The sequence below is a fragment of the Talpa occidentalis genome, unplaced genomic scaffold (assembly GCF_014898055.3).
Source record: "Talpa occidentalis isolate TD23 unplaced genomic scaffold, MPIMG_talOcc4v2.1 talOcc4.7, whole genome shotgun sequence".
In the NCBI taxonomy this organism is placed as follows: Eukaryota; Metazoa; Chordata; class Mammalia; order Eulipotyphla; family Talpidae; genus Talpa; species Talpa occidentalis.
In genome coordinates this window covers 62686783-62713236 of record NW_023605083.1, presented here as the reverse complement: position 1 = coordinate 62713236, position 26454 = coordinate 62686783, and the positions used below count along the sequence as shown (strand labels likewise).

Sequence of the window (26454 nt, the reverse complement as noted above, 5' to 3'; positions counted from 1 at the left end):
CAGTATGACATCATGTCTCCTCTGTTTCTCATTATAAAGTTGAGTTTCAAATGTTAAAATCATATCCTCCTCACCTCTCTGTGCTTTCTTCTCTCCCCCCCTCAATAGTCTCATCTTGATAGAGTTCCATTGTTTTTATAGTTGAACCACAGTGCAAGGCATGCAAGATTATTAACCTAACTTTGGGAAAAACACATCTTATGAGTAAGAATTCAGCTTCTAAAATTTTAACTCTACAGTTTTTAGTGTATTTTTTTTTTTTTTTACCAATCTGCATCTTATTTTTAACTTTGCAGTTGTGCACTGCTTAGGCTATATTTTGTAAAATGAAAAACCTTGTATTTTTTAAAAAATTATAAAATTTTTGTAGGCATATGTGAAATTGTACCATAGTTTTAAAAATAATTTATGCAATTTTATGTAAGATCAATAGACATAATTTAAAAATGTAAAAACAATAATGGAAACATGCCACAATAATGAATAGTGCTTGTTCTTTCCGCTGAAAAACATAGGGGGTGTAGAAAAATTTTGACTATAATATACAGTAGTTTTGAAAAATCTTAACCTTAAAAACAACCAAATCATATTATTGGAATTTGGGTAAAAGCTTTTTTTGGGGGAAGAACTTATTGTGAAACTACAACTTGAAGTAGACTGAATTAGCTAATTATAGCTGTTAGTTTTTTATTTAAGAGGCATATTTGTAACAGGTACTTACTAATGCCAGTGAAAAATAGCAAATTAGCCATTCCTAAAATGAGCTACATTTTACAGGACTATGACAGTGGAATATATGAAGTTGTCATGTACCTGCCACCTCTAAGCATGTATTCAGAGAGAAATTGTAGAAAACTGAAATTGTAGAAAACTGGAAAATGAGTAAAAGGAAACTAACCGGAGGTTTTTTTTTTTTTTTATAAATTTTATTTTTATATTCCCCATACAATTGCAACCCCCTTATTTTGACCCCAATCCCTCCCCTCCCCACCCCCAACCCCCCATAGTGTCTCTGGTTCATAGTTTTTTGTTGATTTTGATTTTCACTTTCTTATAGTTATTCATTTTCCTGGACCCTTATTTAAGTTTTCTAGATTCCTGCTATGAGTGAGACCATCTGGTATTTTTCTTTTTCTTTCTGGCTTATTTCGCTGAGCATGATCCCTTCCAGCGCCATCCATGTTGCTGCAAATTGCATGTGTTTATCTTTTTCGAATGCTGAGTAATATTCCATGGTGTATATGTACCACATCTTCTTGATCCAGTCATCTATTTTTGGGCATTTGGGCTGTTTCCAAAGCTTAGCTATTGTAAACAGTGCTGCTATAAACATAGGGGTGCGGTGCAGGTGCTCTTTCAAATTGATGTTTCTGTGTCCTTTGGGTAAATACCTAGGAGTGGAATTGCTGGATCATATGGAAGCTCTATGTTTAGTAGGTCCAGAAATCTCCACACAGCTCTCCATAGTGGTTGGACCAGTTTGCACTCCCACCAACAGTGCAGGAGAGTTCCTTTTTCTCCACATCCTCGCCAACATTTGTTGTTGCTAGTTTTTTTTAATATGTGCCATTCTCACTGGTGTGAGATGGTATCTCATTGTAGTTTTGATTTGAATTTCCCTGATTACAAGTGACGTTGAACATTTTTTCATATGCCTGTTGGCCATTTGCATTTCCTCTTCAGAGAAGTTTCTTTTTAGCTCTTCTGCCCATTTTTTGACTGGATTATTTTCTTTGTTGTTGAGTCTCATCAGCTCTTTGCAGATTTTTGTGATCAGTCCTTTATCATTAGTATTGTGTGCAAAAATGTTCTCCCAGTCGTTGGGGTTTCTCTTTGTTTTTGTTATTGTCTCTTTTGCTGTGCAGAAGCTCTTTAATTTGATGTAGTCCCAGCTATTTACCTTTGGCTTCACTATCACTGCTTTGGGTGATGTGTCTGTAAAGATGTCTTTGATGTGAATATCATGTAGTGTTTCGCCTATATTTCCTTCTATGTTTTTATGCTAACCGGAGTTTTTTTTTTCTGGGAAGAATGCTATTGACATGTAAAGAGCTATAGGTCAGAGTGGACAAGAAGAAAACAAGATGGGAGAGCTGATTTATAAATCTGTATGAAACTTTATACACTACAAAGAAAACACATTATATATGGACATTGAAAACTTATATAATCATGTATTAAGGTATAAAATGTATCAATTAATTTAAAAACTGAAAATATTTTAAGTTCTAGTATTTGACCCACTGAAAAAATATTTGAAATTTAAAATAAACAAATCAACTCAGTGGAAATATTTTTAATATGATCTGTGGCAGATACTGATATTGTTCCCTGTTTACCTGGTCTTCCATTTCACATAGTAATAGAATTTTTAATTGAGAACATGGCCAAGTAGTAGCAAGAGTATTTTCCCAGCATCTCCTGAGTCTAGATGTGGCCATGTGACTAAATTCTGACATGGATGAAAGTGAAATGTGCAACCAATTCTTTGCAAATTCTCCCTTCCCCCTTATGCTTCTTCTATGGGCTAAGATGCTTACATGATGCTAAGATCAACAGAGTGATCTGAAGTCATGGTGTGTCATGACTTGGAAACTCTGCTGTGGAAACTAGTGGTATATATATCTTATAAGAGAGAAGAAGACTCAACCCCTTTACCTTCTTTTAGCTACTATTATTTAGTAGTAGTAGCCAAACCTATTTCTAACTAATATGTCTCTTGAGTTAAATAGGGAAAAAACTGAAGCTGAGATTATTGAAAATGCTGATAACAGTGGATATAGATTTTTACATACTGGAAGATAAAATTATATCCAGAAGGTATTCTTTTAGTGAGTTTCTATTAATTCAAAAAAAATTGAAAATAACATTCATCAAAGAGTCAGAAAATAAGGGAAGTAAAAAAAAAGAATTAAATATAAAAGCAGAATCTACTAATGCAAATAAAACAGATATGTCAAATAAAATTACTCATGTAAAAACAAAATACAATGTTATGAATTAAAATGAGATATTTCTGTAAATAACAGAGTTTTAAAACATTGATAAGAGAATATGTTCTGTAATCCTAACAAGTATCAAAACTGGCAGTTTTGTAGGAAAATATTTATTGCTCAAGTTGAGTTGAAAACTTTATAGAACAACCTTCAGATGTAAACAACTGAAAAATTATCTTCAAATATAGGCAAAACGGAGAATATAAATTGGTGCGGCTACTATGGACTTTGATGCCTTGGTGTTGGGTTTAGTATGGTAACTTACACCTGAAATTTGTGACCATGTACCTCTGAACCATATACAATGCTGTAAACCATTGTTACCTCAATCAAAGTATTCAGAATAAAAATACCATGTGATCCAGTTATTTCACTGCTACATAATTATCCAAAGAATATAAAGACACTAATTTAGAAAGACACATGCTTTATATTCATTGCAGCATTATTTTCATTAGCCAAGATTTGGAAACAACATATGTGACCACTGATAGATGAATGAATAAAGATGTGTATGTTTGTATGCACAATGGAATACTACTCATTCATAAGGAGATGAAATCTTGCAGTGGCTAGATCATGAAGGTATTATACAAAGTGAAATGTCAGACAGAGAAAGACAGACATGACACTGTGATTTCACTCAAAATTTAAAGAAACAAACAAATGGACAAAGCAAGACAAAACTAAGCTTTTAGATTATGAGAACAAAATCTTGGTTACCAGATACTGAAAGGTTTTAAGTTTTTTTTCTTCCTTGGTTTTACTCCTCTAGGGTGTTCTTTCTTTACATTAATTCAGTTTTCTTGGCTTTCCTGAGTTGGGTTTAGAGCTATGGTCCTTAAGCTAACCTATGGATATGTGGAAATTATTAAAGAGAAATATTATATCCCTTTCATTCTTCCCTTTACAAAGAAAGCTTATTTTTCTGTTTTAATATATGTTTCTATTCATGTCTTTAAGTTCACTAATTCTTTCTTCTGCTTTATCTAGTCTGCTATTAAACCATTCAAAACATTCCTGATGTAAAATATTTTAGAATGACCGTTTTAGTGCTTCCATTTCTATGTTGAAATTATCTTTCCTTTCATCAGGTCTAGTTTTGTTCTAATTTAAAAACATTTCTTAGTAATGATTTCATAATTCTCAGATTATCCCACTTTTGGGTCCTCTGTAGTTCTCTTTCCATTGATTATGTTTTTGAATCAAAGAAACCTTTTTTCTTTCCATGAATTTAACTTTTTATTGTGTTTAAAAACAATAGAGATTAGATCAGATATTACTTTCTTCCATAAGAAGATCATTTTCTTCTTTCTAGGAATCTAGAATGGGAGTGGGAAAGCTTTATACTTTGGTGTTATTAGCAAATTAACAGGACAGAGACTGGTTTGCTGGTTTAGTTAGTTTCAGGGTTACCTTTAAATTTTTTTTTTTTTAAATTTCTTGAGCATCAACTCTTGTCTCTGTATACAATAGGTTCTTTTCTGGACATGGGGATCTCCATTTGTTTTGCATCCTTGCCCCCATCTTTCCATCTGCTTTTGCCAGACATTAAGTAGAAATCCATTGTGGAAAATTGCTGACAAGAATAGTGAAGTCTTATTTGGGGTTCCTAAGATTCTATTCCATTATGCTAGGTCATATGACTATTAACTGGTTTATTCTTACTGCAGCAGATTCGTTCTGCTTAATTCAGTAAGTGTGCTCAGAAAAAAAAGAGTCCAAAGTCTCTGCTCACTCTGGAAGGGTCTATCCCTCCTGGAAATCTTTGTTATTGGTTTTATTCAGAGGGCTCAATATATTAACACAAAATAGTTTTTAGTTTATTCATAATTTAAAATTTGTGCTCGTGAGAGCCCTGCAAACTTCTACATCTTCAACTGAACTTAAGCTTAACATCTTAAGTTTGCAATAAAATTGTGGAAACAAAGAATGAAGAGGTGACATTTGCATTATGGAATTTTAGAACACAGTATAAATTCACATTGTGGTATTGGCACATGATAGACCAATGTAGTTTAGTAAAGCAGAACAGAAAGTCAAGAAACAGACAAAGTTTTAGTTTATTTCACTAGCTAATTAGTTCTCTGCACATTCTGTGGCACTAATTTTATTTATTTTTAAATATTTATTTTTATTTATATAAGAACTGGGGGACAGGCCAGAGGCATGGGAGGGTGAGAGGATTCACCAGAGACAGAGTGGGGAGCAGAATAAGCTGAGGGTAGCAGTGGGCGAGGCAGGAGAGGTCTGCCGTGCCATGTGGGTATCTCCCTGGCCGGCTGGGAATCAAACCTGCACTGCAGAGACTGCGGACAGCTTTACAGCGCTGTGCTCAACCCACTGTGTGTGGCACTAATTTTAATATGTTTCTTTGTATAAATTGATTTTCCCAGAACTCACCAGACCTAGGTCTGGATGGAGTAGTTTCAGAAATAAATATCACTGTTACTTGCTAACCCTTTCAGTTCTACTTGATTACTTCTCTGTTGCCTTACTTAAGCTCATGTTGTCCCACCCGGTGCACACCCTTTAGAGAGTCTGATATTCATGAAATGTCCTGAGAATTGTGACTCAGCATCATTATTGCTACTGGTGTCCACCATGACAAGATGGATGACATCACCAAAAAATGGTTTCTTAAATCCTCAGGCCCTTGGGTTGCCTGAGTGGTGTTGCAATTTCTTCAGCCTTGTAAACCAAAGCAGTGCTGTGTGTGGGTAAAAGAAAAGAGTCTGCACCCTTCCTGACTCTGTCACACTTCAATTTCTGGACAACACTTTGCTCCTTTTTCTTCCTTGGGGAAACAGTTCTTCCCTACAACCTAGTTATACCATTTTATTCCCAAGCAAAGTTCACTTGTACTTCCTAAACATAATGAATGCAGACAAATTGACACCTTGGCTACCTGGTACATTCCTTATTTGTCAATGTCCTGACAGATATGAATGAATCTCATTAGGATCATCTGCAGTGGTGAGAACATATACATAGGCTACATTAGAAATGAAAGATTTTCATTCCTTTATCTCTTTTTGAATTTTTCCTTTACAGATATCAGGAAGGGATGGTCAGTTTTTGAATTTTCCTTTATACACGGTAGACATGCTACTTTAACATGGACTTAGCTGAACTATTTTGCTTGGTGACCCTTGTTTTCTTTCTCCATTTGATAAGTTGGTATCTTTACCTATATTCCAGGGACATGTTGGAACACAACTGACTAATTCTAGTGAATCAAGTGGCAGAGAAACCCAATACAGCAGAGTGAAAATCTTAAGACTCTAAACCAATGAATCAACTAAAAAGGCAAAAACCAAGAAAGAAGACTGACCTTGCGAACCTTTGTCCCTCAGGGAATATTAGCTTTACCTTTGCAACTAAAGTGATGGCAAGCAGGCTGGGAACTTTGGATAGATTATTTATTCAATGTGACAGCCCCTCCTCCTCTTTCTCTCTCTCTCAACCCTTTACCCATGACCTTTCCAGATTCTTCAAGATTTTTTTAAAACAAACTTCATCAAATAATCAGAATTAGGTGAACAGGCACTGATTACCTGAGTTATCTTTGCTTCTCTTAAAAATTTTTTCAACATTTTCCAGAGGATCTTAACCTATGGAAATTAATAGCAGTAAGAACAGCCTGAAAAAAATGTGTTAAATTGTCTCACTGATGTGTGGAAAAAACAAAAGTTCTGTAGTTCCAACTGCTTGTGTGGTACCAGAAAAAATGTATTCTTGAGAAAGGCCTGTTGCTTATAGCTTTCTCTTGTTAAAAGAGCGATTGCTTAATGGGAAATGAAAGATCACAAATCTTCCACCTTTGGAACCAAAAGATAGAGTTATAATACACTAACAAAAATGAAACCTCCTCTCACAGTGAGCTACCCAAACACTGCACTGCTTGAATAATGTGCTAAGTTAAGTGGGGAGGCCTGGGATGCAGTAATTACTCCAAGGAGGCTGCAGGGAAAGGAAAGTACATTCCAGACACCTAATCATTTACAATTGAGTTTAATGAGGTAGTAATTTACAACTTTGGGGGTGGAAGTATGGAAAGGTCCCTGCCAGGAACTGGGCAGACTCTTTAAAATCCTGGGGTTTAATGAAGGCATTGGAGGGTGGAATCATACAGCCCAACTTGTGTAATTCCATCTGCTCAGAGTTTGGACAGGAAGTAAATGACAGGGCACTTGGGACCTACATCTGGAAACAACATGTTTCAAAGGATTTTATAAATCCTGCAGTAAAGAAGAAGAAAGAAGGAAAAAATGGCGGTGAAAGGGTATAATTATGGGGGTGGAGATGTGTGTGAAGCACAACAGAGACTAGCCATGGCAGGTTCCTTTTAGTTTGAAGAAATAACATTTTCTAATGTCAGGGTCAGTCATTGATAATTATTGACAAAGCATGTGTCAATATGAAAGGGACAGAAGTTTCCTTTCTGGATAGGATTTGGGTGAAGATTATGAAGTAGTTCAGGATCCACAGAACTTATCTGAACACCTTTTTAGTTTTCTGGTAATCTTGCTGGCACTATTGCCGTCATTTCTTAGTTCATAATATACTGGGGTGGTTTCACATTTTGTTCACTGATATTTTTAAAATATAGCTAGCATATGAAGGGTGTTTGTCTTTATCCAAGAGATAAGAAAAGGCTCAAGGCCTGTTTGTGGAGTGTGGGGGGCAAGAGTAGTTGTTAGACCGGCCTTCGTTATGTCATACTCATGAATGACATTTACATACATCAGAATTTGTTTTCTTCTCATTTAAAATGCTGCATGTCCTTCATATTTCATTTTATGTTGGCTCATATTAACTCTCCCAAGAGAGTTAGTACTTATTTACCCAGTTTCCAAATCCCAAGTTTCTTCTCTCTTTCCTTCTCTAGTTGTTTCTAAAAGTTGGGGAGAAAGTTGAAGAAACAATGAGGGGAGATCAGATGGAATAAGGAGAAGCCATTATAATTTTTGATTTTCAAGAGCAGGGATCCAGATTAACACTCATTCACCCATGAGGCTAATACAAAATATTTAAGATGGATATATGTGACTATATAGGGGCCAGGTAGAGAAGTGGTGTGAGGAAGGGAAATCAGACTTGTTGACAGCAAACTATGACGTTTATCGTGATCACAACCTCATTTGCAGTTATAGTCATTGATAGCGGTCTTTGGGCATTTACTCTGTGCTAAGTGATTGATAGGTCTATTTCACTTTTATTCCATTTTGCAGATGAAAAACTTGAAGGTCATGGAAGTTAATATCTCAAGGTCAATAGGATAGTAGGTAGAAGGGAGGATTCAGGCTGAACGCTGTATGATTCAGGAGGCTGTAGTCTTAACTTCTGTACTATCTTGTACTATCTTGGATGTTAGATTGAAAGACCTTTAAAAATATTTGGTTGGAGTGCTAGTCCTAATATCTAGGAAATCATCCCTGAAAAGCAAAAAATACTATCTTTACGGTATCTTGTGTGATAGTTATAGTTGGACTACTGTGTATGGCAAAGAAGAAATATTTTTTCTCATATAGTATCTGTTTACTATAGATCTTAGACTCTGACTCAAAGAAAGGGGGAAATTGGTTTTCATTTGTTTTATATTCCTATTTTTCAGAGAATAAGATATTTTCCACATTTTTATTTTGAACACATTCTTTGGCTGATTAAAAATCATAAACAAGTTTTTTAGTTTCTCAAGATCTAGTCACCTTTTGAAAGTCTGTGCAAAATCTGCATGCTGGAATAATAATTGTTCTTTGGAAAGCTATGTATGCCTATTCTTAATAAGAAACATATGACAAGGTATTTAGTTCTGGTTTCAATCCACATGAACTGGGAAGGAGTTTCAAGTTAAATAAACCTTCATATGTGTGACAAAACATGCTCTCATATATTATCGGTAATGCCAACAGTGAAATCTGACACTGTAAGTGCTAATGAGGGTGGAAAAAAATTAAAAATTTTAATAGTAAGTTCTTATTTCTTTCTTTCTGGCCTACAGAATAGACCATTAATAGCCTGATTAATGGTTTTGCTTTTGTATTGCTAATTTATTTTTAGTTTTGATAATATTACACTAGTAATCTTAGAAAAACCAGTCTCTTACTAACAAATAACTATTTCATAGCTTTAGATGATCACAAAATACTGAAATAAGCAATCTTTCACTCTTTGAATGAGTGAATACTAGCTTGTGTTAGATTGTGCGCGTGCACACTCACACACACATCACACATATGTTCTTTCAAATATCTTTGACATGGGTCAAACACATTAAAATAAAATCCACTAAATAATTCTCTTTTGTTATCCTTTGAAGTACACCCATGTCTCATTTTTCCAGCATTATTTAAGATTGAGCTCTCACATTAAATAGGCTTTTTTTCCTCAGAAATTTTACCTCTTCAAATGATGGTTTAAAAAAACTTGCAACCAGTCTGTAAATATCTTTCTAAATTGAAGGAGCTCTCTGGCTGTCTCTTTAAAAAAAAGAAGATACTGAATACAACTTTGTGTTACCCTGATGACCTCAGATCACTGATCTAAGCTACTTTGCATTTGACTGTATTGTAGGGGAATCACTGCTAATGAGTAAGGGCTGTGCTAAAGCTAACGAAGCCAGAGGAGGTCATTTAAATTCTTGCAAAAACTTTTAGAGATTGTGCATGTACCTGGGTAGGGGTGTGCTCCCCCTAGTACCATTCCCATAGTTGGATGCTTTGAAACTTCTGCGTCTGGAATACATAGCCCTAAACTATGGCTTTGAGAGAATGCGCCAAGTTCCTCTTTTGTAAGCCTGGGCTTATGACATCTGCTTAGGTCGTTTGGAGGCCGTGGTTATTCCATTTCTCATTCTGGATTGGGTAGTAGATATTCAAGGCTGCCAGATTACTCACCTCTGAGTAAGGCAGTTTCTCTAGTGCTGTGCTTATTTTGCAGACTATTAAATGAAATCCAATTCTACATCCCAAATCTTTTTTCTGTTATAGACACTGCTTCACTATTGGTATTGCCATCATTTCCAATCACCCCTGTCAGAGGTCCAGTTTGTACCATGAAGCTTTGGGGTACCTATTTTAAAGACAGTACATCTGGGTTTGAATCTCTGCCCTTTGACTTGATAATTGCATGATCTTAAGTCTGCCCACTTAACAACTATTTGTTGAGTACCTATTATGTGCCAGGCAATGTTCTGGGCCCTTGGGATAGAGTATTTGGAGAATGTAGTGTAGTTGAGGGATATTGGCAACAAACAAGAAAGTAAACAACTGATGTGTCAATGGCAGTTGTGCAAGGGATGTGGAGGACAGAATGTAATGATAGAGATAAGATGGCATGGTTTGTGAAAGTTTCAGTGGAGTGGTTGGGAGAAAGCCTAATAGGAATGCTTTCAAGAGAGAATGGGAAGAATGCTATGGGAGACACCAAGATAGGCAACTTCTTATAGTTTTGCAGTACAGGAAAGCAGAGATGTGTTATGGTAGCTGAGAGACAATGTGGGGTCAAGTGAGCTTTTATTTTAAGATCTGGTGTTTATGTATGCTGATGTGAATGACTCAGCTGAGGGAGGAAGTGAAGATGCAGAGGAGAGAGGAAACAATTGTTCACTAGCGTTACTGAGTTGGCAAGGTGGGTGAGATCTACTGCACAAGTGGAAGACTTGGCCTTAGCTTGGTGGTTATAGCCACAGGAGGAATGGACAAGAACACACATACCAATGTCAGTAGTTGTGGTGGTGGAACCATGTCAAAGCTTTATTCGTTTCTGTTTTCTCAGTGAAAAAGAAAGTAGGCCCACCATTCTGAGAAGAGGAGGAAAAGTTGGAGGCTTCAAAAGAGAAAAAAGTGTCCAGACTACCTTAAAGAATAGGCAAGTGATTTGAGCTACAGAAAGATAATTAAATTTCCAGGAGTATCTAAGCACCTACCTGAGGTTGTGATGGTTATTGTAAAACAATATACTCCCCTTAGCTTTCTACTCCCTCACTTTTTAAAAAGTTGTTGTACTGTCATCACCTCTGAAGCACTGGGTGATTCTGCCTCCATCCTCCCTTCCATACCGGCCTTTTGCAATTTCCTTTTCTTCTTCTGTGTTCATGGTTTTCTCTTTGGAATTTCCAGAAGAGCTTAAACATGCCTGTACTATAGCACTCTTCACTAAGCTACAGTATTTTTATTTTTACTTTTACATTTCTTCTTTCATCCTCACCTCTAAAGAGCATGGATTTCTATTTATGGTCTCTAGTACAGTATTATCTATTGTAGATTTTTACATAAATGCTTACTGAATGGAAGAAGGAAGGGAAGAAAAACTTCTATCTTTTATTTCCTTATTTACAGGCCTTATAGATGTCCTGTTTCTGGTACTAAAAGATTAAAAAGCATATCACCCTTCAATTTGTGTCTTCAGAGATGATTTAGTGGTGATTCTTCTTCAATTTATTTTGGAGTTTCCTTTTATTTACTGAATAGTTATTTTTTTTCCCGGTATGTCTAAATGATGAAGAATAATATTTCTTGGCACCCTTTTAACAAGACAAAGTAAAAAAGATTTATTTTCTAACAACTGTTTCCCTTCCAGATAATGGTAAATTACATTAAACATTTCTAGGTCAACCAAGGCAACTGAGAAATTTTGACTTTGACCACGGTTCAGGCAATTTGCTGTGGTGATGGCTGGAGACACACAGAGGTTCCTGAAGACAGTTGGGGGGCTGTAATTGATTTCAGATGTGCTCTGAATAACACTGAAGATAAATGTCCCAGAGGTAGCTTATTGGAGAGTTCTTTAGCTGTTTCTAATAAAATTTTCTTAAAAATTCCAAGATAATTTTTTCTACAGATGCATATAATAATTCTGGCATGAACAAGTGGTCCTCAGTGAAAACTACATGTTTGCTAATAATTTTCCATTTCCCCCTAGTTACAAAAGGAATTCATTGTCTTAGTAGAAAAATTAAAAATTATAGGTAACTATGAAAAACAAAATAGAATCACTGAATGTTTACATATATCTAGTTGGGGTCAAATTTTATGTGCTAATTTTATGTGAAGTATCCTGAGCTTTGACTCATTATTATAATTTTTTCAAAGTATGAATTCAGTAGTCTTATAATGTAGAGTGGTAGTATTTTTTTCACAGTTTTCAGTGTAATCTTGGGGATTCTAGAGGAGAGTGTGTTGGGGGCTAACAAAGGAAGGGGAGGAAGCAGGAATTGGGTGTGAAGCCACTCAGTTGACCAGGCTCTGCACTTACACTTTTCAAACAAAGTAACTCTACATTTAATTAACTTATACATTGGGTTTTTGTACAAAATTATCCTTGAAGTAGGGTTCCCAAGCATATCATATTGAAATCAGTTACTGATACACTTTAATTTATTTAACTGTTTCACATTTGTTGCATAGCCAGTCTTTATATTGCTCAAGTAATGTCAAACTATTTTGCACATATATATTATAAACATATTTAATAATGAATATGTTATCATTTCTCTAAGCTCTGTAAGTAGCTACAGACCCAGATCTGGGTCTGGCATAGGTGCCGTTACATTGTACTCGATAAATGTGGGGTGGAGAATGATTGTGCAAGTTTAACTCTTGATTTGTCTTAGCACACAAATTACCTTTTCTTGGTGGTATTTTCCACTTGTGGTTTGAAAAATAACACATCACTGTTATTTTTTAATTTTTTAATTTTTAAAGATTTATTTATTTATTTATACAAGCACTGGGTACAGTCAGAAGCGTGGGAGGGTGAGAGAATTCACCAGAGCCAGAGTGGGGAACAGAACAGGCAAACTGATGAAGTACACTGCGGAGGGGAGCAGTAGGCATGGCAGGAGGGGTATGTCGCACCATGTGGGATCCTTGCCGGCGGCCAGGGATCGAACCAGCACTGCAGAGGCTGTGGGCAGCTTCACAGCCCAGCGCTCAATTGCTGCCCCACCAGGGGAGGCCCCACTAATATTTTTATAGAAATTATTTTACCGTGGTGAGCTGAGACAAAACTTTTATTCTCATAATTATAAGTGATATTTTCTTGCATGGATTTTCTTTGCTAATATTTTTATTGGCGCATTAGCATTTTTCCCATGGATTTTAAGATTTATAAGTATGCTTTATGTATTGAAGGTGTTAAGCTTTTAAAAAACTTATGGCTGTCAAATGGCCAACAGGCATGTGAAAAAATGTTCAACATCACTTGTAATCATGGAAATGCAAATCAAAACTACAATGAGATACCATCTTACACCAGTGAGAAAGGCACATATTAAAAAAACTAGCAACAACAAATGTTGGCGAGGATGTGGAGAAAAAAGAACTCTCCTGCACTGCTGGTGGGAGTGCAAACTGGTCCAACCATTATGGAAAGCTGTGTGGAGATTCCTCAACCTGCTAAAGATGGAGCTTCCATATGATCCAGCAATTCCACTCCTAGGTATTTACCCAAAGGACACAGAAACATTAATTCCAAAGGGCACCTGCACCCCTGTGTTTATAGCAGCACTGTTTACAATAGCTAAGCTTTGGAAACAACCCAAATGCCCAAAAATAGATGACTGGATCAAGAAGATGTGGTACATATACACAATGGAATATTACTTGGCAATCAAAAAAGATAAACTCATGCAATTTGCAGCAACATGGATGGAGCTGGAAGGGATCATGCTCAGAGAAATAATCCAGAAAGAAAAAGAAAAAGAAAAATACTGGATGGTCTCACTCATAGCGGGAAACTAGAAAACCTAAATAAGGGACCAGGAAAAAGAATAACTGTAAGAAACAAAAATCAAAATCAACAAACAACTATAAACCAGAGACACACTATGGGGGGGATGGGGAAAGGAGGGATTGGGGTCAAAATAAAGGGGGTGCAATTGTATGGGGAATATAAAAATAAAAAAAATTTAAAAAAAGCTTATGGCTGTATTTCCAGTTCATCACTTAAGTTATGATTTTTTAATATAATTTAACATGCTTTATAGAGTCTCATTTATTGATGTTTGACTTTATGACTCTCTGTGATTTTTACATTTAGAAACTTCCCATTTACAAAAATATTCACCTATAACTTCTGGTAGTCCAATAGGTTTGTCAAAAAAGTTAACATTAATCATAAGAGCTTATTTGGAATTGAGGTAAGTTTTCTTTTAAATTTACAAAACAACTAATTTTCTATTATTTTCAAATAATTCATACCAACCCTACTGGATTATTAATATATAAGAATAAAATTGATTTTATATATTGATCTTTTATATTACTTTCCTAAACTATATTCTATTGCTCTAGTAGTTAATTTGAAGTGTTTCTAAGTGGAAAAAAATATCGTTGGGAAATACCAATTGTTTTGTTTTTTCATCTTCAACAAGTTTGTCACTTATCTCTTCTTTTTTCCTTACCCTTCTGGCTAGGGCTTCTGGCACAGTGTTGAATAGAAGTATTTACTGTGGGTACCCTTATCAAGTCCTGTCTTCAAAAGGAATGTTCCAACTTCTCACCATTTGGGGTGATGTAGGTTTTCAGTGGATTCTTTTTAGCAGGTTAAGGGAGTTCATTTTTATTTTTATTTTCTAAGAGTTCTTTAAAATTGTGAAATATTTTTATGACTCAAGCTATAATGCACATATAATATTTTACTCATTATTTATGAATTATTTTTGAGTGATTAAAACTAAAAGTATTTTCAAATAATACAAAATTATTTCCCTCATCCTTGAACTATTCATTTCTTTCCTCTTTTATTTTGTTGAAGTGATTGAATTCCACTAACTAGATTTTCAGGTGTGCACCCATCTGCAATTGAACATGTGTTATTTATTTTATACATTGATGGATTCATTTTGATAATATTTTATTTAGGTACTTTTTGATTTATGTTTGAAATAACGAGCTTATTCTCCTTTCTTACATTTACTTTCTATGTATTTGTATTACCTTTCTATGCATTTGGAATCAAGATTATATAACTATTACAAAATGAGTTGGGATGCATTTGTTTTTTATGTTTTCTGGAAGAATTCTACTTGGTAGCATTAGTCTGCAAAATCTACCTGGCCTGGCAGTGCATGTACACTGTAGTATAAAAATAACAAATGCTATTACTGGTTTTAAACTGGTTTTTATTACTGGTTTTTATTACTGGTTTTAAACCCTAGCCAGAAGGGTAAGGAAAAAAGAAGAGATAAGTCACCATACATTTTGAAGATGAAACAATTGATGAAGTTTTAAACAATTGGTTTAAACAATTGGTTTAAAACTGGTAGGTTGTCTACAGAAGTGAAAATGACCAATGTAGCAAGATCATTCTGACTGTCGTTTTTTGAGTTAATGGGTTTGGAGTGCAGGGTCCTTGGGTTCACTCTGGGAAAGGTTTCACCAGAGCTATATACATGACATTTTTTCAATCAAGAGGTAGAGTTTATGTGCCTTTTTTTGAACCTAGGCTTGCATGTTGTGCTTTGGTCAGTAGAATGCAGCTGTGCCAGTTGTGAGACTTAAAGGGCTCTCTAGCTCTGTTTGGTTCTCGAAATCAGTCACAATGTAAAGAAATTCAGGCTAGATTACTGAAGGAGAGAGGAGAGAGACTGGAATCCAGCTAGTCACCATTCAATCCAGCCACCCAGATAAAGTATCATTTACATGACCAAAGCCCACTTAGAATCTCCAGCCCCTGCTGAATTGCTGTAGTTAACACAATGTGAAGTAGGAATAAGCTGTTTATTCTGAGCCTTACTAAAATTTCAGAATCATAAAAATCAATAAAAATGATTTTTTTTTGCACTAAATTCTAACAGTATGTTTGTGTATGCTTCTGCCTCTTACATTTATTATGAGTGATACTCTTACAGGGCCATCCCAATCTAAAACGGGTTGCCTGACTGTGGGTCCTCACCCTTGCACTTAAAAAGGACTTACACTGCAGGCACACACAAAAGGTTAACAAAAGATTTATTTACAAGGGAAGGGGAATGAGGAAATGTACAACTCAGGGAGAAAAGAGGGAGATAAATTCTTAAATATGTCCTACCCATTCCGCAGTCCTGGAATCCCAAATGACCTGCAGAGACCAAACCTGCCTGGCCAAGAGCAGGAGCCAAGTGCCCGAGACCCCACTAACATGGCTGGTTTTATTTACAAACAGAGAAAATGGCTACCTAGCTCCACCCTTAAGTCCTCACAACTACCCTTTGGGGATCATGGGATTTGTAGTTCCCAGTGTCTTGACAGAGTGGGGGTGGCATCCACAAAGCCTGTATGGAGTTTGCTCAGGATATCCTTTCCCCCTAACAATACCATCTTTTTTTCCTCCTTCCCATTTCATCACATATTTTAATCTTGTTTTTCAGAAGGAATTCCTGCCTGATTTTATCACTTCCCTAAAACCTGTGGGCTTTTGATTAGAATAGCTTTAAAATTTTAAATTAGTTTGGGAAGAATATTTGGAAGATTACCTTTATAATCTAAATCATGATTTCTCTTTTCACATCTTCAAATAGCTTTACATTTTCTATTAATTTTTATAGTCTTTACATTTTCCATCATTCTCTCACTCATTCATTCATCATTAATTCAGAGGGCACATTTCTTATTAAGCTCAAATTTGTAGCCACTGCTAACAAGTGCACAGGATTTTACAGAAGTTGCTTTTCATATTAATCCTATCACCTGGTATTATTTTATTCTGTATTTCATACTCTTTTTCTATTTATTTTATTGTGGTTCTGATGCACAAGGGCTGCTGGAATCATATCGGATACATACGGGACCTACCTTCATGTTGCCAGTTTGCTCGGTCACTGATGCAGGCTTCTGAGAAGGGTGTGAGCAGGGGCAAAGCTGCTCTGAGCAGAAGAAGCCCACCTTGAAGGAGCTGTCAGCTAGAGGCTCGGTGCTGACTACGTTGCTTTTAGCTTAGCAACTAGTCCTTAAAGGGGGACCTGAGCAGTTTCTTTTATTCTCTATCACCTGATTCTTAGAAATTTGGGAAAGTCGCATCTTGAGCCCTGCCTAGTGTGGGGAGACCGGCGAGGTGGCGGTCTACGATACCCGCTGCTTCTTGCTGTTCTGAATTTTCTGTGTTCTTCTAGCTCACAGTTTTTCCTCTTTTCCTTGATGGGTGTTTATTTAACTTGCTTTAAAGTCACTGGAGAAGTTTGACTTACAGCTTTGATGTAAAGAGTGACTGCAAGACCCTCAGCATGTAGCTGTTCACACATAAGCCACAGCAAAGCACAGCCTGACTGAGCAAGAGGCCTCATCGCTGACTCTGGAAGGGGAGACCAATTAAATTGCATTCATAGTTTTAAATGTAAATGAAACCTCTCGGTTTTCGAGAGGCAGTCTCAGTATGCAACTGCCATTATTTCTTCTTTCTACAGTGTTTTTGTGGCTTGCAAACTTGCATGCGGTTCTAACTCTAGGCTTTCTCTAAGTAGCAGACCTAAGATTTCATCCTTGCACCATTGACTGTCATTTCTATTTCTCTACATCCTGAAGTTGATATCTCTGATATTTTCAGTGGATACTTTTGTCCACGTAATAAATTAATCAAGTGCAGCAGATGCCATCAGTTAAAGGAGTCCACAAGTGAAAACAAAGTCATTTTTCTTTTTTTATACTACCTATTTTCCCAGTCATTCTATTTGCTTTCCTTGGAACCATTATATATTAAAAGGAAGACGGACTTAGAAATGGAGAGTAAGAGATCCCCAATATGGTTTTATTAAAAGAAATGATGCAATTAAAGTTATATACATTGACTTTCCAAAGAAATATAAAATCTGTTCACAACTAGGTACTCTTTTTGGGGGGTGGGGGGCGGGAGGGGAAGGATTGGGGTCAGAATGGGGCGTTTGCAATTGTATGGGGGAATATAAAAATAAAATTTAATATTTAAAAAAAAAAAAAAGAAAAAAAAAAAACAACTAGGTACTCTGAACACTTAATTTAAAACAGTAATCTGTGGTCAAGATATTTGAAACACTCCTAGGTAATGGCATTTATTTATTTTAACAATGCCTACTTAGGCTTGGTGCTATTTGCTTAAAATTTGCTTTTGGCATTTAAATTTTCTTTTAAAACTCAGTGGATTATATGTCCTCTCCCAGTATTCCATTAGGGTATTAATTGTATGTTAAGCTAAATAAATAAAGACCCTAAAACTACTCTCTGGCCTTCACTCTGAGAAGAGCCACTGGCCAGAAAAGGGTCAGCCCCTCCCCCACCTTAAGTATATGTACTTTTGTGTAAGTGTGCCAAATATATTTCCCTTGTTCTCAAATGCTTAGCACCCATGTGGTAACCTTTTTTTTTTTTTTTTTTACTCATGGCAGCAACCTGTCAGCTGCATGGAATGCAGAAGAAGAGGAGTACAGGGATATATTCTTTTCTAAGATGTGTATTTGCTTCAACTAAGACATATGTCAAGGAAGAAATGCAAAGAATGTGCAAGGTGCAAGGAGGGCTTTCAAGGTGTATATCTGAACAAAATAAAACCTCAGGCTGCATCCAATTTCCTATTATAGTCAAAGACTCTATTGTAATTAAAAAGTTTTTGGTAGAAGGGAATTCTTGAACTGGAATTATTAGTAAATATTAATTTTTAAAATATCTTACTACATACCATCTAGTTACTTTCTAAAATCCTGTAATACTTTTTGCTACCACCAGCAATTTGCAGGAATGCTTATTTTAGTGAACAGTTACCATCCAGGGGTTTCTTCTGTTTGTCCTTAATTAATGGGAAAGGTAAATATTTACAATGATTGAAAGTAATGATTGGAGTGTCATATTTTTTGCAAAATCTCTGATCAGGTATTTCCATTTATTCTGCAAGTGAGATGGTATTAGGAAAGATTTCAGTGACATAATTTTCTGTCAAGGTAAAGGCGGAAGACAGTTTTGTGGTAGTTGAATGATAGACCATATCCTTAAATTAAACCATGAAAGCCATAGCATCCTCAATATTTTTGTTTATTTATTCTTTTTATATAATAAATTTTATTTTTATATTCCCCATACAATTGCAACCCCCCCATTCTGATCCCAATCCCTCCCCTCCCGCCCCCCACCCCTCAAAAGTGTCTCTGTTTCATAGTTTTTTGTTGATTTTGATTTTCACTTTCTTATAGTTATTCATTTTCCTGGTCCCTTATTTAAGTTTTCTAGATTCCTGCTATGAGTGAGACCATCCGGTATTTTTCTTTTTCTTTTTGGCTTATTTTGCTGAGCATGATCCCTTCCAGCGCCATCCAAGTTGCTGCAAATTGCATGTGTTTATCTTTTTTGAATGCTGAGTAATATTCCATGGTGTATATGTACCACATCTTCTTGATCCACTCATCTATTTTTGGGCATTTGGGCTGTTTCCAAAGCTTAGCTATTGTAAATTGTGCTGCTATAAACATACGGGTGCAGGTGTTCTTTGGAATTGATGTTTCTGTGTCCTTTGGGTAAATACCTAGGAGTGGAATTGCTGGATCATATGGAAGCTCTATGTTTAGTAGGTCCAGAAATCTCCACACAGCTCTCCATAGTGGTTGGACCAGTTTGCACTCCCACCAACAGTGCAGAAGAGTTCCTTTTTCTCCACACCCTCGCCAACATTTGTTGTTGCTAGTTTTTTTAATATGTGCCATTCTCACTGGTGTAAGATGGTATCTCATGGTAGTTTTGATTTGCATTTCCCTGATTACAAGTGATGTTGAACATTTTTTCATATGCCTGTTGGCCATTTGCATTTCCTCTTCAGAGAAGTTTCTTTTTAGCTCTTCTGCCCATTTTTGGACTGGATTATTTTCTTTGTTGTTGTTGAGTCTCATCAGCTCTTTGCAGATTTTTGTGATCAGTCCTTTATCATTAGTGTTTGGTGCAAAAATGTTCTCCCAGTTGGTGGGGTTTCTCTTTGTTTTTGTTATTGTCTCTTTTGCTGTGCAGAAGCTCTTTAATTTGATGTAGTCCCAGCTGTTTATCTTTGCCTTCACTATCACTGCTTTGGGTGATGTGTCCGTAAAGATGTCTTTGATGTGCAAATCACGTAGTGTTTCGCCTATATTTCCTTCTATATATTTTATGGTTTCAGGTCTTATGTCTAGTTCTTTAATCCATTTTGAGTTGATTTTTGTGTATGGTGTGAGGTAGTGGTCAAGCTTCATTCTTTTGCATGTAGCGACCCAGTTTTCCCAGCACCATTTATTGAACAAACTTTCTTTGCTCCAATGCATAGTCTTTGCTCCTTTGTCAAAGATTAGTTGACCATAAATCTGTGGGTTTATTTCTGGATTTTCTATTCGATTCCATTGGTCTGTATGTCTGTTCTTGTTCCAATACCATGCAGTTTTGATGATTATGGCTTTGTAGTATAGTTTGAAGTCTGGGAGTGTGATGCCTCCATTCCTTTCTTTTTTTTTCAGGAGAGGTTTGGCTATTCGGGGTTTTTTTGTGATTCCATATGAATTTCACCAATAATTGTTCTATTTCTTTGAAGAATGACATTGAAATTTTGATTGGAATAGCATTGAATCGGTATATTGCTTTTGGTAGGATGGCCATTTTAATAATGTTTATTCTTCCAATCCATGAGCAGGGGATGTCTTTCCATTTCTTTGTGTCTTCTTCTATTTCTTTTAACAGTGTTTTATAGTTTTCTTTGTATAGGTCCTTTACCTCTTGTTAGATTTATTCCCAAATATTTGATTTTTTTTGTTTCAATAATAAAAGGGATGGTTTTTTGGATTTCTTCTTCTTCAGATTGATTGTTTGTGTATAGGAAGGCTACTGACTTTTGCGTGTTGATTTTGTATCCTGCCACTTTACTGAACTGATTGATGAGTTGAATTAGTTTTTCTGTGGAGTTTTTGGGGTTCTCTATGTATATTATCATATCATCTGCAAATAGAGATAGTTTGACTTCTTCTTTTCCTATTTGGATTCCTTGTATGTCTTTCTCTTGTCTTATTGCTCTGGCTAGGACTATCAGTATTATATTGAAAAGCAGTGGTGAGAGTGGACATCCTTGTCTTGTTCCAGATCTTAATGGAATTGCTTTCAGCTTTTCACCATTGAGAATGATACTGGCTGTTGGCTTGTCATAGATGGCCTTTATGATGTTGAGGTATGTTCCTTGTATCCCACGAATTTCAAGGGCTTTTATCATGAATGGGTGTTGCACTTTGTCAAAAGCTTTCTCAGCATCTATTGATATTATCATATGGTTTTTATATTTCTTTTGTTGATGTGTTGGATAACGTTGATTGATTTTTGGATGTTAAACCATCCTTGCATCCCTGGAATGAATCCTACTTGGTCGTGGTGAATTATCTTATGGATACATTGTTGGATTCTGATAGCTAAAATTTTATTGAGGATTTTTGCATCAGTGTTCATTAGGGAGGTTGGCCTGTAGTTTTCCTTTTTTGTGTTATCCTTGTTCGGTTTTGGTATTAGTGTAATATTGGCTTCATAGAACGTGTTTGGTATTGTCCCTTCCTTCTCAATTTTTTGGAAGAGTTTGTGAAGGATAGGCACTAATTCGTCTCTGAATGTTTGGTAGAATTCATTTGTAAATCCGTCAGGTCCTGGGCTTTTGTTTTTGGGGAGGTTTTTGATTTCCATTTCAATTTTGCTGCTTGTAATTGGTCTGTTTAGGTGTTCTATTTCTTCTTTATCTAGCTTTGGTTGATTGTAGAGTTGTAGGAATTTTTCCATCTCCTCTAGATTGTTGAACTTGTTTCCATTGTTGAACTTGTTTCCATTGTTGAACTTGTCTCCTACTGATTATTCTTTTGATTTCTGCTGTGTCCGTTGTGATTTCTCCTCTTTCATTTATGATCCTGTTTATTTGTGCTTTCTCCCTTTTTTCCTTTGTGAGCCTGGCTAGGGGGTTGTCTATTTTATTGATTTTTTCAAAGAACCAACTCTTGTTTTCATTGATCTTTTGGATTGTTTTTTTAGTTTCAATTTCGTTTATTTCTGCTTTGGTTTTTATTATTTCTTTTTTTCTACTGGTTTTGGGGTCTTTTTGTTGTTCTTTTTCTAGATCTCTGAGCTTCGAGATTAGGTTGTTTCTTTGAGTTCTTTCTTGTTTTTTGATGTGAGCTTCTATTGCTATATATTTCCCTCTTATTACTGCTTTTGCTGCATCCCATACATTTAGGATATTGGTGTCCTCCTTGTCATTCAATTCAAAGATTTTTTTAATTTCTTCTTTGATCTCCTCGTTAGTCCAGTGGTCTTCCAGTAGTGTGGTTTTTAATCTCCATGAGGTAGGATAGTTCCTTGCCTTCTTTTTATGGTTTATTTCTAGTTTGATGCCTTCATGGTCAGAAAAGATGGTTGGTATGATTTCAGTCTTGGTGTATCTGTTGATGTTTGTCTTGTGCCCCAGTATGTGATCGATCCTGGAGAATGATCTGTGTGCACCTGAGAAAAATGTGTATTCTGGTTTTTTTTGGGTTTAGTGTTGTATAGATGTCTGTTAAGCCCAAATGCTCTAGGCCCTTATTTAGAGCTTTAGTTTCTTTACTTATTTTTTGTCTTGTTGATCTATCCATTGTTGATAGTGGTGTGTTGAAGTCTCCCACTACGTATGTGTTTTCTCTGATGTCTGTTTTCAGAGAGGACAACAGTTGTCTGATATATTTTGGTGCTCCTTCGTTTGGTGAGTATATGTTAATGAGTGTTATTTCTTCTTGAAGTATTGTCCCCTTGATCATAATGTAGTGACCATTGGGGTCTCTTTTTATTTTTTTGAGTTTGAAGTCTGTTTTATCTGATATAAGTATAGCTGTTCCTGTTTTCTTTTTTGGACCATTTGCTTGTAGGATTGTTTTCCATCCTTTAACTTTGAGCCTGTTTTTATCTTTTGTAGCTAAATGTGTTTCCTGGAGACAGCAAAAGGTTGGGTTTTGTTTCTTAATCCAGGCTGCAACTCTGTGTCTTTTTATTGAAGAGTTTAGTCCATTTACATTTAGAGTTAATATTGATATGTTAGCATCTGTATTTGCCATTGTGTTTGTCTTTCCTTTGATTTTATTTATTTATTCTTTTAATAACTTTTTTTTTTTTGGCCTTCTTTCGTTGTTATTCATCCCTCTGAGGTTCTGGCTTTAGGATTCCTTGTAGTATTTTTTGGAGTGGGGGTTTAGTCGTAATGAAATTCCGGAGTTTCTGTTTGTCTGGGAAGGTCCTTATTCTTTCATCATAGAGGAAGGAGAGCTTTGCGGGATAGAGTATTCTTGGTTGGCATCTGTTTTCTTGAAGTCTGTTGACTATGTCCCTCCACTCTCTCCTTGCCCGTAGTGTTTCTTCAGAGAAATCTGATGTCAGCCTGATTGGTTTTCCTTTGAATGTTATCTGTTTCTTCCCTCTTGTCAGCTTCATTATTTTTTCCTTGTCCTGGATTCTTGGGAGCTTTACTATTATGTGTCTTGCTGTATTTTTCCTTTCGTCGTGGAAGTTTGGTGTTCTTCTTGCTTCTTGTGTATCAATTTTCAGCTCCTTTTCGCATTTGGGAATTTCTCTTCAATTATCTCCTGGAATATTTTCTCTGTTCCGACATCTCTCTCCTCTCCTTCTGGAATTCCTATAACTCTTATATTTCCTTTCCTCATGGAGTCAGATAGTTCCTGAAGTCTTTCTTCGTTCTTTTTCCTTCGTACTTCTCTTTCCTTTTCTGTTTTGGTTCTTTTTATTTCTGTGTCTTCAAGAGTACTTATTTGTTCTTCCATTTCATCTATTCTGCTTTCATTGCTTTTCCCAGAGTTCTTTAGTTCCTCCATTAATTCTTTGATCTCCTGCATTTCTTTTACTTCCCTCTTTAGGGACTCAATTTCATTCTTCTGACCATTGTTTTCCTTTATGACTTCTGTCACTTTTTTAATCATGGCAATTTTAAATTCCCTTTCTGGAAGGCTCAGAAGTTCTTCCAAGTTACTGTCATTGCAATCTGGGGGGTGGTTTTCTTTTTGTGGTGTGTTTCTTTCCTGAGGAGTTGTTAGGTTGCGTGTGGTTCTTCTATTCCCTGCTGTCTGTTTTCTAATTTGTCGTATGCATTGGGACACTGTGTTGCTCGGACTGGCCGGCATCTTGGGTGAACTTCTCCGCTCCCCTCTGGCTCCTCCAGGAGCCATCTCTGGCTTTTGGGGGAGCTTTCTGCTGGTGTTAGGCAGTCTTTACTGAAGAAATATCCCTGTTCTAAAATGGTGAAGCGGGACGCAGTCCCTGCGCACCCGGTCTCAGGCACACTCTTCTGCGCACCCGGTCTGCCCCGGACGTGGGTGCCTGCTCCCTCTGTGGGCTCAGACTGCTGGTCGGAAGGGGCCTGGCGTGGGCTAACTTCCCAGCTGGCCACTGGGTCCTCCAGAAGCCTTCTGCCCTATTCAAGACGTCTTTTCTTAAGAAATTTCCCTGTTCTATGGGGTGTTAGTGACTTTTTTTTCTGGTCGCTAGGTGGCGCCAGAGATCTCTCCTATTGTCCTTGGGGGGCTGTTTTTCAACCCCCCCCACCCCCGTGGGCCAAGGAACAGAGCGAGAATGGTAGGGTAAACCTCAACGGCTTTGGGGTGCTGTGTCTGCCTTGTGCCCCACCGTTGTGGAGAACCCACGCCCCGAATTTCGTGCCCCGGGTCTCGGTTCCAAAGCCCTCAGGTCCAGGACGTGGGCTGTAGCCCAGTTCAGTGGCGCGGGAATGGCGCCTTTTGCACCCCGCTCCCGTGCCTGGGCGCCTGGTTCCTGCTTACTCAGTGAGCGACTATCACCTCAGTGAGGGCCTCCGTGCGTCTCCCCGTAAGCCTAGGTCACAGGCACTGGGGACCTGGGCAGCCGCGATCCCGATCAGCGTTTGCTTTTGAAGCGCGCCAAGCGTGCTGCTTTTCCGCGCAAGCTTACCGGCGGGCCCGGGGCTGTGTGTGCGTCTCCAGAGTCTCTTTGTTCTCTAATGGCGCCCGGAGCCATTTACTCACCGCCGTGGCGAATCCTGCAGGGTTCTCCACAGCTCCCGTTCACGGGGTGTGGTGGCTGCAATAGTTCCTTTCCACTCACAGTCCCGCTTGCTGCGTAGTTTGTTCTTGTTGGTCGTTTTAGTTTGTTGTTTTCCTCCTCTCTGCTGGTCAGAGAGTGCCGACTCTGTGGGCGGGGGAGGGGAGCAGGGTTCTGCGCTTTCCTCCCTTCTAGTCCTCTTTTATGGCAACTTTCTTCTTTGTTAGTTTGCTGGAGTCACCCATTTATCTTCCATGTCCCAGTTCTCACTGGAACCTGCAGCTTTTCCTCCCTGTTAACTTTTTTTAATGGGAGATCTTACTCGCAGCGTCTCCTCGCCGCCATGTTGCTCCGCCCCCTATTTTTGAAGTCTTATTTTACTATGGTTGACTGCGTATCAATAATTATGTCATTAATCATCCTATTAACCATTAGTTATATCATTAATAATCAATACCATGTTATTTTTTCACTCTATGTAAATTTTTAAATTTTTAAATTCAGTTATTTTAGGATAAGAATTATGTTTTATTTTATTAATAGACTGAGAATTGAAGAGGTGGAGGTAGAATTCAAATCCAACATATATGGCTCCCAAATCTAGGCTTCCATTTTTTGGACACTCATATCTGCAAGTTCTTTGCAGAGACATCATTACAATTGTTTAGCTTTCAGCATTCTGGATTTCTTCTAAAAATAATTCTTTCAATGAAGGGAAATATAATCTTAGAATTAATTGCTATTCCAGTTAAACTAATAATTTTTGCTAAGTTAGAGTAAAAATAATTATTACAATGACAGTAATAGGGAATGTTTGCAAGATATTTCATATTTTATAAACTTTTGACATTTTCATAATTACCACTTACTGTGCAATGAAAGTGGAGTTTATAAAATAGCCTGTATCTCTGACCTTAATTTTGTTATAAATATGTATATTTTCACAAAATATGCAAATATATGTATTCTGAAAGGCACATTGATGATGTTATAGGTAATTTAGAGGTTTTTGGAGTGTATTTAGAAAGCACAATATTCATATATTCTTTTAATAATTATTACACTTAATCTTTTGTTATTGTTTGTAAAGTAACCTAAAGAAAATTAAAGGCAAGCAACAGACCTACAATTTTTTAATAGTTAATATATGAAGAAAATATTTTTAATCAGAAACATGTAAAATAACTATGATGAAATGGTAAAATTATGACATTTGATCCTCATTATAATCTAAAGTAGATAGGACAAATTTATTTTTTGCCGAAGAAACTACAATTTAGCGGAAGCCAGAGCAAGAATTAAAGTTTTCTAAATATGATAAGCAGCTATAAATGCAATCCAATTACTATTCCATTTTTTAAGGACAAACAGCCAAATAAAGCAGCTGCAGTCCCTTGTAACCAGAAAAATGAGGAGAATATGTCCTGGAGAAATGAAGTCAGAATTTGGAAGCCCAAGTGGTTATGGGAACCCCC

At 36.7% G+C, this 26454-nt stretch overlaps 1 long non-coding RNA gene across 1 annotated transcript in view; it reads left to right on the top strand.

Moving 5' to 3' along the window:
• LOC129144859 (uncharacterized) overlaps window positions 1–18373 on the top strand; it is a 56807-nt gene extending 38434 nt beyond the window's left edge. Inside the window, exon 3 of the long non-coding RNA XR_008549595.1 lies at window positions 18337–18373. This is a non-coding gene — a long non-coding RNA (uncharacterized LOC129144859). The remainder of the gene's footprint in view (window positions 1–18336) is intronic.
• The last annotated feature ends 8081 nt before the right edge of the window (window positions 18374–26454 follow it).